The sequence below is a fragment of the Rhodamnia argentea genome, chromosome 3 (assembly GCF_020921035.1).
Source record: "Rhodamnia argentea isolate NSW1041297 chromosome 3, ASM2092103v1, whole genome shotgun sequence".
Lineage (NCBI taxonomy): Eukaryota > Viridiplantae > Streptophyta > Magnoliopsida > Myrtales > Myrtaceae > Rhodamnia > Rhodamnia argentea.
The window spans coordinates 18044382-18061976 of NC_063152.1; the positions used below are offsets into that span (position 1 = coordinate 18044382).

Below are 17595 nucleotides of genomic sequence, written 5' to 3' on the forward strand. Positions count from 1 at the left end.
AGGGTTTACCTTCATCGATTGGTTGCTCAAGTATAATGCTCGGTATAACGAAAGAAGCAGGTTTTCTTAGAGGATGCAACAAGCCAAATGAGTTTCGACGGACTTTCGGAAGAACGGCCCTCGCACCGGTTGAAAACAAAGAGGAGCGGTAGGAGAGCCACCTCTTGTTGAAAAATGAGGAACTACAAGGATGGCCAGAGAAGGTGACAAATACAAAGTGCCCGAGAACAGCATGTGCAACTTCGATATGGCCCACCATGTCGGTTACATTTTCCTTGCAACCAGAAAAGGGAAAATTCATGGAATACACCAACGGCATTGGAATTCCCCGAGTAAGCCCAAATTGGCGAGCACAATAATGAGGGTTATAAATCTCGAATCCCGATGAGAATTCGCCGCCGCCAGACAAATTCATGGCTAAGTCAGCTGGGACTAACATGCTCATCCGTAAAAGATGAGAATCGGGACCTACGTTGGAGGAGCTATAGACATCATTATCGACAGGCAGCCTGAAAAAAATCAAAACCGGTGAGAGACAACGGTTCAATAAGGAAGTCGTCGAAAGGGTTAAGGTTATCTGGAGCACAATGAAGGGTTTGATTGAACGCTATGGGTACATCATCTCTTTTCGATGACTCAACCGTCGAAGTGGGCGCCCGATCAAAAAACATATGAGGAAAGTACACTCGGAGCCAATAGTGCGGAATCCATAAAGGACCGGAAAAAGGAGCAGGATGTTTATCCATCAGCGAAGATTGAGCATCCGATAACCCCCAATATAATGCAGCCAGGAACATCCGGCCTAGTCCAATATCAACACCACATGCCAGTTCATAAGCCATATCAAGGAATTCCGAGGAAATTCGACATGTGGGAAGACAAAAGACATATTTGCAAAGCCAACACAGAAGGAAGGCTATATGTTCCCCGAGAAGAATGGGTCCCGAAGATTTAGCATGGTGATCCATGAATTTGCCATATAACAGTCAAGGCAAGCAAGGACATATCGGGAAAAAATTGATCGTTCGGAGGTCGAGAGTCACCATCGATAAATGGAGAAAGACCGGTCAAGAACCAAATATCAAGAAGGGTAGGGGTCATTGGACCAATAGACAAAAAGAAACAATTCGATGATGGTGACCAAAAGCAACACAAAGCGCCAATGAGGCCATACTCGGAGGGATCAATAGATGTACCGCAAAAGGATAACAGGACATCTATCCTGGCCTGTGCCTGCATGGTAGCCGCCTCTCCTTCCAGTTGTTTGTACTAGTTATAAAATTGATGGTCGAAGGATGGATATGAAGAAAATCTATAATTATCCGACAACCAAGCAGAGGTACAAATGATAGATTGCTCAAAGGGTAAGATTTCTTCGGAGCAACGGAGAAAGCAATTACTCAGCAAAGAAGGAGATGTGGACCCAAAATGATGTGACCATTGCTGGGTTGGTGATCCATGAAGGATAAGGAAAGTTCCTTTTTGGCTTCATTGTGAGAAAAAGCGTCAAAGCGCGACAAGCGGGAAGCTGCGTGAGTGCTCATGTGAACTCGATGGCAAAGTTCGTGTGGATTGGCATTTGGGGGCAATCATTATTTACAAGGGATTTTGAAGTAACCAACTCGGGATAATAATGGCAAGTTACTCGACGTGGGCAATTACATGGATCGTGGCGTAATGCAATACGAAAAACAAGGAGGAAAAAAGGGGAGATTTCATTAACAAATATTAGGATACAAGGCCGTCTTGATCCCCTCAAGCAACTCACAGAGTAAACGTTCAAACTTCCTATTTTTATCCATGTACATGTTCCTAGTACGACGTCGATCTATTTCTGCTCGCACAACCCGAGCGCAATCGGCTCGTTTCTTCTCTTCTAAGGAGGCTACGGACGTTTTCAGTTGATCTTCTATGGAGGATCGACGGGAAAGTACGATTGATCGTTGACTTCGAGTCTCCTCTAGTTGTCTCTCTATCGCTAGCCTCTGTTGCTCCAGGGCAGCTTCCTTCTTGTCCAAAGCAATGAGCTCGTCGACAGCGGATTGAAGGGATTGTTCTCCTTGAGTCACAAGTTGCCCCGCTTCTTGGGTCTTGGAGCTAGGAGAAAAGAGCTGATCAGGAAAATTCGACAGAGCAAGTATCTTGTCCCGACACCGTCGAAAATGCACGAAGGGAGTTGGAAAGTGTTCTAAGAATGCTTTTAGCCGGCGAACTGCACCCACAGGAAGTCTCGCGCCGACTTCCTCTTTGACCGACCACTCCATCACGGATTGAATGCTTTGAATATTCGATGGGTTGTCAACAAAGGAGGCCACCCCCGAATGAATAAGGTCCAAGGAGCAAGACAGCATGATTCCCAACTTGCTGAAAATCTCCGAGTCAAGCGAGTTGCTTGATTGAGGCATACTTGGATGATCTGAAGAGCGAGAAGATCCAGCAAGATGGATTTGAATGTCTTCGACGGGCGACGTAAGAAGAGAAGCAGCATGAAGATCCCGGATAACGTCCACGGATAAAGGATCTTCGGTTGTTGAGGGACCTTCGACCATCGAAGGAACTTCGACCATTGAGGTCGGGACAATGGCAAGGGCTAGCGAAGACGGCTCCCCTTGAGGCTCCCCTTGAGGCTCTATAGACGAAGGAGCCGCAGGTTCAAACGAACTTCCAGCAGCGGTAATATTGCTTGGGCCCCCAACAGTTCGATCAAGATCCACCAAATGATCTTCAGGAAAAGCGGTTGGAGGTGCTTCGACAGGTTGAGGGACTTTTGGAGATTCCATCGGAAATTTGCTCTTCTTCGCTCCCATCTTTTGCCGTTTAAGAGAAGTGAGTGTCTCCTCATCGCCTTCGTCATCGTAGTCGTCACCTAACAGCTAAAGTAAAGTAAAGTCACTCCGGGCTAGTAATACCGAGAAAATTAGGAAGAAAGAGACTCACCTGAAACAGTCATCGGACGTTTGCGACCACCGATTGAGAGAGCTCTGGTTGCACCCTTTTTCCTAGTTTTCTTCAAGGCATGACCAAAGGGCTGTATCCGGCTACTCCGAAGGATGGATGAGATGGCATCTTCGAAAGGGCTTTCGAAGGCAAAGGACGTCCACCAGGTCGTAAACTCGGAGGTCACGCCGGGACTAGAACGTAATGTTGTTGGGATGTCCCCCGAGAACCGCCGATACATCATGGTCGTAATTTCGGCACAGCAGGCGAACGGTCCATCGATCTTGATGTTATAGATCTTCTTGTCCATCGATGGGAAATCCATGAGATAAGGGATAGGCATAGGCACCGCCCGACGAAGGCCGAACCGCTCGGCGCAAGAATGAGGAGAATATGGTTCAAAACCAGGATAGAACCTTCCCTTGAGACATAGTCGGATTGGGGGTCTCGAGGGAATAGGACAAAGGTCCAAAAGTCACGATGATTGAACCGTTTTAAGGTTCGAGAACCGAAACAAAAGTCGATTTGCCTGAGCGGTAAGGAAAGAAGCCTACTTGATCAGCCTCATAAGACAGAAGTTGTCGAAGAAAGAACCGGAAAGGTTGAACATCACCAGGAGCCTTTGAGGGGGCAGCTTGGAGTAGTCGTATACCAAGTTTTAAAGGAACCATGTTAGATTGAAAGAAGGAACGCTCTCGAACATGAAAGGAAAATAGAATGCGACCCAGGCTTGAAGAATCCAAAGCGGACCCGACAACACACTGTCCTCTTCAAAACTTGACATTAGTCGAGCGGCATAAGAAATACTTCTATATAGAGACGCCAAGGCAAGAGGGCCAAGAGCAACAAGATTCCCTTTTGCTAAAAGTAAGGCAAGGTCATAATAGTCCTTAGATACTTTGAGAGTCGGACTAAAGAATAGATACTTCGACAGCCAAAAAAGAAGGAAAGCCGTTCGCTCCTCAAAGGAAACAGCTCGGATGTTCTACAGTAAGCATCGATGAACTTCCCGTAGGCAAGAGTATCATCGGAGATGGGGCAGTCCTTGGTTTTCGCAGATTTTTGACAGAAGCCCCATAAGTAGAGAGACCGGCTATGGCAAAGGTATCTAGAAGGGTTACGGACATAGGACCCCATGGGAAGAAAAAACAATTGATAGAGGAGGACCGGAAGCTTGTAACGGACCCCGGTAGGCCTCTATTCAAATTGTGGGACAACATGCTGACCTCAATCGTTGTCCCGATCTGCGCCGTTTCCTAGAGACCGACCGTTGGAATATCCTCTTGAAGCCTTTGAAACCAGGTATAAGCCCTGTCATCAAATGACGGAAAACTCCTAAATCGCTGAGCCGACATGGACCAAATGTCCTTTAGTGGAAAGGCTTGAATAGGAAGCTGCTCATCGGCCCGCATTGGGAAGCAAGATTGAAGAGACGATGGAACGTGGTGGTGATCATGGAGGCTGGGCCCTAGGATGAGACCGGCATACTCTCGTTGAGTGTTTAACAACTTGAGGAAACAGTGATCAGCATCATCACTATTGATGATTTCATCGAAGCGGGTGATGAACTGGTGAGGAAGGAACTCATGGGTTTCGGTCGCCATGAAAGCTTGGAATGCTAAAAAAAGGGGGTTTAGGGTTTAAGGAAAACCTTGGATGAAGAAAGACGACAATTGGGAGCTTTTTCAAGATCCTTAAAAGCGAGATGAAAAGAGCCGAGACACGGTACGAAGTCGAAAAGGTTGCGTTTCGGGAAAAGAGATCAAGGGGAAAGCGTAATCATCATTTGTACAGCTGGAAATCATCAAACCAGAGGAAGATATTTTAAAAGAGGTAAATCTTCGATTTACATCTTTTAAAGGGGGCATGTGTTGACACTTAAAATAATCCAAGAAAGACTCGTGACAAGCACGTGAGGGAGCAATAATCAGCTACGGGAAGGAACACCGAAGCAAGGTACGTACCAATCAAAAAGGTGCCACGTGTCGGGGTAAATTCGCGCGCCACTTCCTTCCAGAGCAAGAAAAGCGCGCGGAAGGGGGCCACGATCGAAGCGGTTGGCGGTAATCCCCACGAGGTAAAAAGAAAAGGCGTGAAGACCGGGAAACCGTCATCCACGTGGCTTATGGAAAAGAGCAAAGCGTGTGGCCAAAGGAAGAAACCGCTCGGCGGTTATCAAAGAGTCTGCCTATAAATACCTCGCAGTAGCAAGATACACACACACACAACAAACCCAAAACGCTTACATTTTCAACTAGCTCTTAACGTTTAGCCTAGCCTAGCTGTAGTTTTCAGATCCCTATCGTCGATTCAATTCCGGCGAGTATCATATCCAGAGTTAGGTGTCGTTGATTAGATTCTGACATCTACTCACTAGGTTCAAGATCGTCGATTAAATTCCGGTGTTGCTGTTGGGATACACGTAACATGCATAGGCAAATAAATCATAAACGCAGCGGAAGTAAATAAAAACCCATACACGTATCTCCGGAGGCGTAGTTCGTGCGTTTCAATCGAAAAACATGTGTAACGAAGGGGTTTAACGGATTACCTCTTGAAGCGTGCTTGAAACGAAACAGGTTTAGATGTTCTTCGATCCGAGTCCCACAAGTGTCGGGCCTCTAGTTCGGACACACCACCACTCGCAACGATGAACGGAAGAACGAACGCGAGAATCACCACTTGAATTGTGCTAGCAATATTGTGGAATCAATTCTCCGCAACTCTCAAAAATTTCGGGTCTTTCGTATGAAAAGTGAGAGAGTATTTTTAATCTCTTTTTCCTCTTCACACGCACACGCGAGAATACTCTTTTTCTCAAAACAGCCCACTAGAATGGCACGCACACTAAGAGCGTAAAAACTGTTTTTACGCTCGCGCGCGAAGAGAAAAACGGAAAACCGTTTGCACGGCACACACGATCCGATCGTGTGTGCAACGTGCACCACGCCCCACGGTCAACAACTATTTGTTGACCGTGTGAGACGTGCACATGGCCAACAAATGTGCTGGCCGTGTGTTACGTGCAAATTTTTTTTATTAGTTTATTTATTATTATTAAAAAAACAATATATATGATATATCATACATATATATATAAAGACAAAAACAATATATAAATATATATACCAGCATGTGTGCAATTTCGGGCACATCAATATGTGTCGATTTAGGACGTGCGTGTGCATCATATGCACATAGCCCATGACCAAAAAATAAAAAAATTAAATTAAATCATATTTAATCTAATTTCAGTCCGACTAATTCAATAGTCACGATTGCAAACATATTTGCAATATCATCTTTCCGTTCAATGTCATCATGAATTGGTTATGGTGTGTGACATTCCTAGGTTCATCACTGAGCTAGTAGTAAGACATGCACTAACACATTAGAACATCCAAGAGAATTGATTGTCCCGATCAATCTCCAGGTCCTACAAGCCATGAGTGACATCTAGCAATATGTCATGGCTACCTAGACAGTGTGAATGCTTTAAGAACATAATGAACCCGTCGCCTTTGACTACAGTGTAATTCAATCCCTCCGTCTTACTATATCCCGATCGAACAAAGACCATGGAATATTTGTCAAGTCACCGATTCGATCATATGCACAAATCTAATCGACATGCATTCAAACGAGACATGAACATTTCATTCTCGGTTATAACCCCGGTCGAGGATTTCAATGCATTGTCATAATTAAATTGCATAGGATATCATACCTTGCATGTGACAAGGAGACAGATTCCATTTTGCGCACACGTGTGACTTCGTATGTGCATGAACTGCGACCATCAAGAACAGAGACGGATCGACGAACCATCAATATGCGTCCTCATGAACCATAGTCATCCAACACACAAGTCAACACTATACCTCAGGTCTAAGGATTATTTACACAAGACCAAAGCATGAACAATTAGACATTGACCACGCTAAAAGCTTCCATGTCGCTAATCGTTCAATGCGTGTCACGTTCAATGAACTTGTCTGATACAAGCACCTGTGTTCTAACTCGGGCATCGCAATACCCAATGACTTGTGACTCGTCATTCCCTTAAGCATCCAATGCTCAATGGTGAAGTTAAGAACACACCGGTCTCAACAGGATCATTGATATCCATTCAATGATCCATCAACCGGGAACAGTTTAAAGATTCGGTTTAATCGTGAACCTGTCACACATATTCTCAACGTCTCAAGAATAGGTCCAGCCACAACCGATCTTGTGGAATTTATTCATATAAGTAAATAATTGGACAAATGAATAAATACGTCTTTGCCATTAATTAAATAATAAATTGAAAATACAACTGAAATCCCTAACATGTAACTATTACATAGTCGCTTTAGGGCATATCTCTAACAGTTGTACCCTTCACCCATCTTGTCCAGATCCGTCGATTCAATTTCGGTATTGTGTCCTACAATCCCCCGTCCAAGGCTGTTGATTAAATTCTAGCATTGTGTCCTACATCATCTCCCGATCCTATCGATTCAATTCCAGGGTCGTGTCGAAATTTGTTACATACTGCTACTATTGCACATATTGGGCCGTCGAAGTTGTTGAAAATCTGTTTGTAACGCGCCTTTTGTGTCAATCTACCGCATTTGACAGTCTCCGTCCAAAACCGACCCAGAACTCCTTTTCGGAAAACGAACGAATTAAGTTCGATAAAAGATTCTCGCGTGAGTAACCCTTTTTTGGGCTATAGCCATTTTGGGCCTAGAACCCATAACCAAAAAAGCCCCGTCGAAGGATTTCGACGCGCAACACTTGTGAAAATATACCGTGCCTAGACGCTACATATTGACGCAACATTTAGTCAAAATAACAAACAAATCCCTACTTAAAGAGAAAAATCTCAAAATTCAATAATAATCATCATCCTAAAAAAATGTTATAATAACACCTTTTATAGGGTGTTAACCTTAAACCTAGCCCTAGTAGGATTTTAACTATGAAAATCCAAAATTATAAGATCGCCATTAATAAATCCCGAAAATACTAAAAAAATAGGAAAGCCCATCTAGGCGATCCCAAATCGTAAAAATCCATCGTTCGTCATTGCCAACGCCCGTGAATATTGATTATGACATCGTTTCGCTTCGATCGACCGAATTTGAGCCCGATCCGATGTCGTTGACCCAATCTGCCGATTTTTGACACATCACCATTTCACCTTCCGATTGGATTTCTACCAATCCAATAGATGAATATATTATGAAAATATCATTTTTTTCATATATCTTACCAAATTTTATTTTATGAATATTTTTAATTAATTACATAATTACAACATTATTTGTTAATTATAGATCTTAATAAATATTGACATTAATTATTGTTAATTATGTTATAAAGATGAGCTTCACAAGAAAAAAAATTATAAATAAAAAAATATTAAAGTATCAATAATTAAAAAAATACGAATTTTTTTTTTTAGAAAAGGGCTCGGGTATGGGCCTTGCTCGGCATGGGGGTTGCCGAGCAAGAGCTGCTCGGCAATCCAACCGCCAAAGAAGGGCCTGGGCCCACCCCAACCTCTCGTTCAGCACTTCAACAGGTGAGCGAGGCCCAAATTTGTAAATATTTATTTTAAAAATAAATTTTGTAAATATCTTTTTAAATAAATTAATTTGAAAAGAAAACCCGAAGTCTTGCGGTGGAAAACTTTGAAATAGGATATAAATTATTCCATATTATAGTTCATGAAGTTTGCTGTTATTATCCTAAAGAAGATTTATGGATATGTTGTGCATGCGTGTGCCGGCCGACGTCATGTATTGGCTACATTGATTTCGTCATAATCACAAGTTTCCATCTTGAAAAGAGACCCTAAAGCTTAGTCACATGGAATGTAACCGAAATGTTGACTTTGAGTATCCAATGCATTTAAAATGGTAGATAGGCTGTAGAGATCGGTTCCTCAATGATGATCTCGTTGTTATCCTAAACAAAGAAAAGCGTGGATGTGCACATGAACGCATATGCCGGTCAACGTCGTTCATTCGATATATCGATTCCGTCGGGAGGATGCCTCGAAAGAAAGGTTCCTCAAATTTGCTTTTCTGGTTTTGTTTTTACTAAGCAAGATTTTTTTTATTCATACTCCTAATGTCAATCTTGGAGTATGCGGTGCATTAAAAAATTAAATATTTAATTAATTTAAAAACTCTTCACTTATGAAGACATGTGCTCCGGCTACAAAATGTGACATTCAATTTAATGAGTTCACATGTTTACTTTTCATGACTTTAAAGTATTAATTTTGCACGATGTTCTATGTTAGATTCAATGAGAAAAACTACCTTATTCCTTCGAAGTAGGGAGTGATATCCTACATAATGACAAAGTGAGGTGATAAAAGACTATAAGCTCCCGAACTCATCCTCAGTAAATAAAAAACTGAAAATTCATGATTAAGCACATGGTTTTCCAGATTGCAAGGAGCTCTTATAGCCATTACATGTGGAAATAAAAAGTCAATTGGGATTTTGAACTACCATAATTAAGCACATGATTTTGCCCAAATTGCAAGGAGCTCTTACAACCATAATTTTTTTTAAAGAGAAAGTCAGTTGAGATTTGGAATTGGATCCACATTTTATCACATATATAATCATAATCACAATATTTTATTATATTTTAGTGTTTACCACTGTGAAGGTCGTTGTTATTACATTTTTAAGTGCGAACAACGCAAATGCTACAAAGTAGGGTATTTCATATGCTCTAGTGTACTCATTTGAATGTGACTTTGGAGTTCATAGTCGTGGTAGAAACAAATTACCTTGTATAATTCAATGACAATATCATGGCAGTGACCATAAAACTATCTTGTTGTCTTAAGTTATGAGAAGTGGCTTCGTAAATAAATTTGAAAAAGCAAAAAAAAAAAAACCTTGGAATTCTTGGAGTTGGTAGTGCTAATTTCCCAAGCCCAGGCCCGTAGGCCTAATACTCTAGAACATTGGGCCTAATTTTATCCGATGGAGAGGGCAGCAACCCATAGTTGACAAAAGGACTAGGCCCATGCTCAATCTCACAAGGGCGGGAAGTGACCACCCAGTGGAGAGAATCCCGGCACGTGCAGCTATAAAGAGCTTGTGACATGATGTCATTCCTTTAAATGAAGAGCTTGTGACATCCTATTAAAATGGTTATCTCATTAATTCAGACACTTTTCATTGGCACCTCCTGTCGGTGCAAATAAAAACATACATAAGTGATTAAAATATGTTCACTCTAATGTGTTGTGAAATAATATGAGAGCTAATGGATCCGGCAATTGAGTCTAACGAGAAACGAATAAATTACTAGAAAAATCAACGAGAACTCATAAAGAGCACGATAAATTTACGGGGTTCACTCTAAATGTGGGTATTTATTTCAGCAAGAGAGCCGGCAACAAATTAAAAAGTGAGCTTGAGATTAATGAGTTCTCATTTTTTTTTTTATCGAATTTGCATGTTCACTGCGTTTACTTTGCCTATTTTAAAAGCACATTTTCGCTTGATCGTCTATTTTATATTCAAAGAGAAAAACTCCTCAACTCCTTGGAAGTAGGGAGTCAATATCCAACATAACGACAAAATGAGGTGATAAAAAGACATAAGCTCAAGTATTCGTGCTTCATGCCAGGAAAAAAAAAAAGTATTCGTGCTCGGTAATTAAAAAAATTGGATATCCATTACTAAGCACATGATTTCCCATATTGTAAGGAGCTCTTATAGCCATAATTATAGGAAATAGAAAATTGGCGGAGATACTGAACTGGATCCACGTTCAAATATGTACATAAATAAATTATGTTCTTTCATTGCATTTGACTTTTGAGGGTATATCGCTATAAAAGTCATTGTTATTATATTTTTAAGTGCCAACAAAGTAGGCACTATATATATATATATATATATATATATATATGGAACCCCATTTAAATATACACATCAATTATACTCTTTCGTTGCATTTGATTTTGTAGTGTTCAACTTTATAATATACATTATTATTACATTTTTAAGTGCCAACAGAGCTGACACTAAAGAGAAGGAATACATGAATTTTTTTTTTTTTTTTTTGGTGAAAAGGAATCTATGGTTAAGCACATGATTTCCCATATTGCAAGGAGCTCTTATAGGCATACTTTTAGGAAATAGAAAGTTAAACTGAGATATTGAACTGGATCCCCATTTAATAAATACATACATTAATTTTGCTCTACCGCTGCATTTGAGTTTTTAGTATTCATCGCTATAAAAGTCATTATTGTTATATTTGAAGTGTCAAAGCATACACTAAAGAGCAGGAATCCATGGTTAAGCACATCATTTTCCAAATTGCAAGGAGATGTTATAGACATAATTTTAGAAGTTAACAGAGATCTTGAACTCGATCCCCATTTAAGTATATGAATTCATCAGCTCTGCTCCTTCATTGCATTGGGCTTTTAGAGTTTACCGCTATAAAAGTCATTATTATTTTAAAGTTAAATGCCAACAGAGCAGACACTAAAAAGTAGGGATCCATGGTTAAGCACATGATTTTCCAAATTGCAATGAGATCTTATAAAAATAATTTTAGAAGCTAGCATAGATCTTGAACTAGATCCCCATTTAAGTATATAAATACATCAGTTTTGCTCCTTCATTGCATTGGACTTTTAGAGTTTACTGCAATAAAAGTAATTGTTATTATATTTTGAAGTGCCAATGGAGAATCTAAAGAGGAGGAATCCATGGTTAAGCACATGATTTCTTAAATTGAAGGGAGCTCTTTCAGCCACTATTTTAGGGATAGAAAGTTATTTGAGATCTTCAATTGAACCTACACATATTTCTATATAATCACATTTCTGATCTTTTATTGTCTTTGATTTTTTAGTGGTCACGGCTACAAAAGTTTATTTTGTTTTTAAGTGCAATGGAACAACACTAACGAGTGGAGTGGAGTATTTCATAAGCTCTATTTCACTTACTAAAATATTTTGCATGTAAACAAGAATAAAGAAGCCATCTCTATTGATAGGCATGCGTGCAGCTATCAAACCCGTTATTATTATTTTGGGTCAAAGAAACATCGATAGGACGTACGTGAGGGAGTAAATTGACACCGGACCAGTTACATAATAAAATATCAGAAAAGAGGACACTTCTTGCAAAAGCAAGAATTTATAAACCTATTTTGTTGTCATAACTTATGAAAGTTGACTTCGTTTTATCAAGAAAGAAAAAGTGAAGAACAACGAAGATATATACGTTTTTCTTGGAGTTGGTTATGTTAATTCCCTAGGCGCAAGACCATTACTCTCGAACATTCAACATACTTTAGTTTGTTGGAGAGGGCTGCAACCCTTAGTTGATGGACGGGCTTGGCGCATACTCGGTCTCACGAGGGCGGGTAGTGATCACCCACTCTAGAAGGTCTAAGCAAGTACAGTTCTTGACAAACATCTAGAATGGCGGAGGCTCAAGAATGGACCCAGACCCGCACATCAAATAGGGGATGTATAGCTTGGCCATACGCGCTATGTCGGTCATTCAATTTGATAGTTTGTGAGTGGATGAGATCATGCGATACCACTTTTTAGTAAGACCTACCCTTAATATGATCACCATTTTATGTGGTCATTACATTGCATGTAGAACTTTGAAATCCCCCGGTGAAAAATGCTAGGGCTTTGAAAAAAGAACATAGAAATAGCCTATATTAAAGTATAGTTCATGAAGATTTTTGTTAGTATTCTAAAGAAGATATTATGGATGTACATGACGTCTTGTATAGGATACATATTTCGTCATATTCACAAATTTCCATCTTGAAAAGATCAAGTACCCCAAGGCTAGTCTCATTCAATGTAACTCAAATGTTGATCTTGGAGTATTCATGCATTGAAAAGAGAAAACAAGTTGTCGAGATCAATTTCATAATGATGATATTGTTGTACCCTAAAAGAAAAACAAAACTATGAATGTGCATGTGCCGATCGACGTTATGTATTAGATACATCGATTCCGTCATGAGGAGATCTCGAAAGAAAGATTCCTTGAATATGCCTTTTTTATTTTTTGCTAAGCAAGATTTGTTTAATAATACTCTCAATGTAGATCTTGGAATATGCAATGCATTGAAAAAAAACAACTATCTAATTAATTTAAGAACTTTTCACTTATCAGAACTTGTGAGACGTCTAAAATATGTGACATTCAATTTAATGAGTTCACATGTTCACTTTCCTTGTCTTTAAAATGTCAATTCCATAGGATCCTCTATGTTAGATTCAATGAGAAAAACTACCTTATTCCTTGAGAGTAGGGAGTCGATACCCTACACAATGACAAATTGGGGTGATAAAAGAATATAAGCTCAAGTACTTGTGCTTACTAAATAAAAAACTAAAAATCATGGTTAAGCACATGATTTTCCATGTTGTAAGAAGCTCTTGAAGCCATAATATGTGGAAATAAAAATTCTAACCGAGATTTTGAACTGCCATCATTAAGCACATGATTTCCCAAATTGCAAGGAACTCTTGTAGCAATAATTTTAGGAAATAGAAACTTAACGAAGATTTCGAACTGGATCCAAATTTTAATATATGCATGCATCAATGATCTTTCGTTGCATTTGATTTTTTAGCATTCACTGCTATAAAAGTCATTATTATTATATTTTTCAGTGCCAATTGAGCAGACGCTAAAGAATAGGAATCATGGTTAAGCACATGATTTCCCGAATCTTAAGAAGCACTTTCAGCCATAATTTGACGAATAGAAATTTATCTTAGATCTTCAATTGAATCTGCACATATTTATATATAACCACAGCTAGTTATGGCCACAGGCCGGAACCGAAATCAAAACTTTAAGGGGAGGTTCTGGTTCCGATTTTGAATCGGTAGTTCTGGGTTGGTTCAAGACCCGGTTACGGTTCAAAGCTGAAATGGAACCTCCGATTCCGATAACGGTTTTTAAATTTAATTTTTAAATAATAAATTATCAAATACAAATTGTAATCAAATTATAAATTGTTATCAAATTTGGAGGAGAAAAAAACGGAGGGGGAAGGGGCTTGAACTTAATGAATTATCATTAAGCGCCTATATATCTTTTTGGGGATAGAAGAATCAAAGTTCATATAATTCTTTCCCTTTTTTATTTTATTTTATTTTATTTTTGTATTGTATCGGCTAGTTTGCCGGTTCCGGGCCAGTTCAATGAAATGGAGACCCGTAACCGACTCCTATGGCACGGGCCGATTCCGGTTTGGAACCGGCAGGCCCGGTCAACGGGCCGGTTATGGGTTTGATCCAGGCTAGTTCTGGGACCAAATCGGCATGTGGCCATCTCTAACCATAGCTCCCAGCTTTTGTTGAATTTGAATTTTTGTTTTAGTGGTCAAGACTACAAAAAGTCGCTGTTATTTTTTTTTTATACGCCATGAGTAGGCACTAAAGAGTGGAGTATTACATAAGCTTTATTTTACTTACTTAAATTTCTCGTTCCAAAGATAAAATAATAATAGGAGCCATCTCCAAAGGATAGACATGCGTGGACCTATCAATGCCGTCATTATTGTTTTGGGTCGGAGAAGCATCATTAGGAGCAAAAGTCACATGGATATGTGTGAGTGAGTAAATTGGAATCGGACCACTAACATGGTAAGATATTAGAAAAGAGAACACTGCTTGCAAGATCCAGAACATTGAGAGTCTCAAGAATGAACCAGAGGGTGCATCAATTAGTGGAAGCATAGATCGGCCATACGAGCCATCTCAGTCCTTTAATTCGAGAGTTTGTGAGCGGACGAGATCATGTGAAACCATTCATTAGTAAGACCTATCCTTAAGATGGTCACCACTTTATGTGGTTCATTTTTGTGATTTTGCTCACGGGCATGAACCGGATCATTAAATTGCAATCTTAGTTTAAGAAAAATGAGTTATTGCATAATAGTTCACAATATACTTGCGTATATTGCATTTTGTAAATCTTATAGAGGGCAAGGATGCAAAAAAGTGATATTTTGAAACTTTAGCGTGTGAAACTTTGAAATCTCCTGGTTCAAAATGTAATGATTTTGAAAATAGGGTCTAGAAATAGTCTATACTATAGTTTATGAATATTTTGGTTATCATCCTAAAGAAGATATTGTGGATGTACTTGTGCATGTGTGTCCCGGATGACGTCTTGTATTGGATACATTGATTGAGTCATAATCGCAAATTTCCATCTTGAAAAGATAATTACCCTAGAGCTAAGTCTCATTGAATGTAACTCAAATGTTGATCTTGGAGCATGCAATGCATTGAAAATGTGTATATATATATTCCTAAATTGTTGATGGGGCTAATGCTCCAAAACCTAAATTTGTTCCCTCTATTGACCTTCTCAATCTCAACTCTAGGTTAAGATATAATTGTAAACACAACATTTCTAAGTAGTGTTGGGGTGTGGTTCATACTCCCATGGGACAGGAAAGGACGTGAGTCCTGCTCTATGCTTGGCCGGCGGGGGTCCGGGGGAGTTACCTCGGCGGGGTTCTCAAGGGAGCAATGCCCCCTGGGCACTAGAGAGTTTTTATGATTTAAGCTTGTAATTTTTCATTAGTAGCTTGGGCTTGAGCTCATGAATAGCTACTACTATGTATACTCTTTTTCGCTTGTAATTGAGTGATATAACGAGAGGTGTAAGGTGCTGATATAGTGGAATCCTTGCTGGACGTAGCCCTAGGTCAAGGGTAAACCAGGATAAAATCTCGTGTCTCAATTTTTCTTTTTCTCGCTTCTTTTACTTCACTGCGATTGTACGCTGATCCTAACAAGTAGTAGTAGAGTGATTGTCTTGTTAGGTATCCTAGCCTCAACTCAAATGTCAATTATTGTGAAAATATCTTGGAAGCTAGCATCTTCCAATCCAAGTCTAATGACATGTTAATAGAGTGATTGTCTTGTTAGGTATCCCGCTTATCGTTGCTCGTTACCGCTTGACATGTGTTTGATTAAGTGATAGATAGTTAGTTTAGTTGTTAAGGTAGACGCTTCCATTTGCTGAGCTTTCGCTCACTTCTGTTGTTAAACTGTTCTTCATATTAGTTAGATATGCCGATCCCGCCACCACCCGTCACCCGTAACCTTCGCTACGGTGCACCCGTTGGCTTCTCACACTGGTGGGAAGAATATCGTGAGCCTTACCTGTCATATTTACGATATCGAATTATGCGAGTAATGTGTCGTGTCGAAATTCTCTATTTTTTTAGAATGACGAGCCAGTGTGTCATATCATGTCTTATTATATCTTGTCGTGTCGTGTCGCGTGTTGGTGTCGGTGCTACTTAGACTATTATCACAATATCTCTTCCCATTGGATATGTGAAATAGGATGTCATAAGCTCCTCAATTAAAGGAATGACGTCATGTCCTCTCCAATGTTGGCGCATACGGCCAAGACAAACTTCTCATATTCGATGAGCGATCAGATCCACTCTTGAGCCTCCGCCATTCAAGTACCTTAAAGAGAAAATTCTGGGACTCTAACTCAAATAGTCAAATGTTGATTAAAATAATTATCCTATTCACTAGCACCACCTACCGGTGCAAATAGAAACATCCATAAATGATTAAGATATGTTCACTCTAAATTGTTGTGAAATAATATGAGAGCTAACGGATCCGGCAATTGAGTCTAACGCGAGATGAATAAATTACTAGAAAAATCAATGAAAACTCATAAAAAAAACATGATAAATTTACGTGGTTCACTTTAAATGTGGGTGTCTATTCTACCAAGAGAGCCAACAATAAATTGAAGTGAGATTTAAATTAATGAGTTCGCACGTTCACTATGTTTACTTTCCCCATTTTAAAAGCACATTCACGCATGGTCGTCTATTTTATATTCAAAGAGAAAAACTCCTCAAGTCCTTGGAAGTAGAGAGTCAATATCTAACATAATGACAAAATGAGGTGATAAAAAGACATAAGCTCAAGTATCCGTGCTTAGTAACAAGAAAAATTGGATATCCATTGTTTAGCACTTGATTTTTCACATTGCCAGTTGACCGCACCGTGAAAGAAAATGATGGAAGCTTTAATGGCCAGAAATCGAGTATCATCTAATGCTGAGGTTGGGATACTCATCCAAGTACTTTTTAACATGAAGTATAATGGTGTAGGAGGAGTTAGGGATTATATTTTGAGAATGTTGAACTTGCAAACAAAACTTAAGGTTCTCGGTATTATAATTCCTGGTGTCATTATAATACATCAAGCCTTGAACACCCTTCCCCTTGAGTTTGGTATGATCAAGATTAGTTTCAACACACAGGATGAGACCTAGTCTATTAATGATCCGATAGCCAAGGTGGTGGCGGAAGAAGAAAAGTGGAAAAAGGATGGAGGGCACTTTGCCCTGGTTGCCTCCACTGGCGGCATAAGAAAGGTAAGGGTTCAAACTTCGTACTAGTAGAGTAACTCATTTTGCCACTGGTTCTACCGATAATACGGGGTCATAAAAAAGCATCCTTTAAAATGGATAATGACCGCCGCTTCTTCTGTAAAAAAAAAAGGTCACAAGAAGAAGGACTACTTCAAATATAAGAATTGATTGTCTAAATGTGAGGATACATGTATTGATTCTTTGGCATTTATTT

General features: G+C 39.6%; 1 protein-coding gene across 1 annotated transcript in view; it reads right to left on the bottom strand.

Annotated features, from left to right (window-relative positions):
* The window catches only part of LOC115731629 (disease resistance protein Roq1-like), a 105765-nt gene that overhangs the window by 17761 nt on the left and 70409 nt on the right, over positions 1 to 17595 (bottom strand). Inside the window, exon 5 of the mRNA XM_048275826.1 lies at positions 1410 to 1419. The gene's annotated coding sequence lies outside the window, so the exon portion shown is untranslated. The remainder of the gene's footprint in view (positions 1 to 1409; positions 1420 to 17595) is intronic.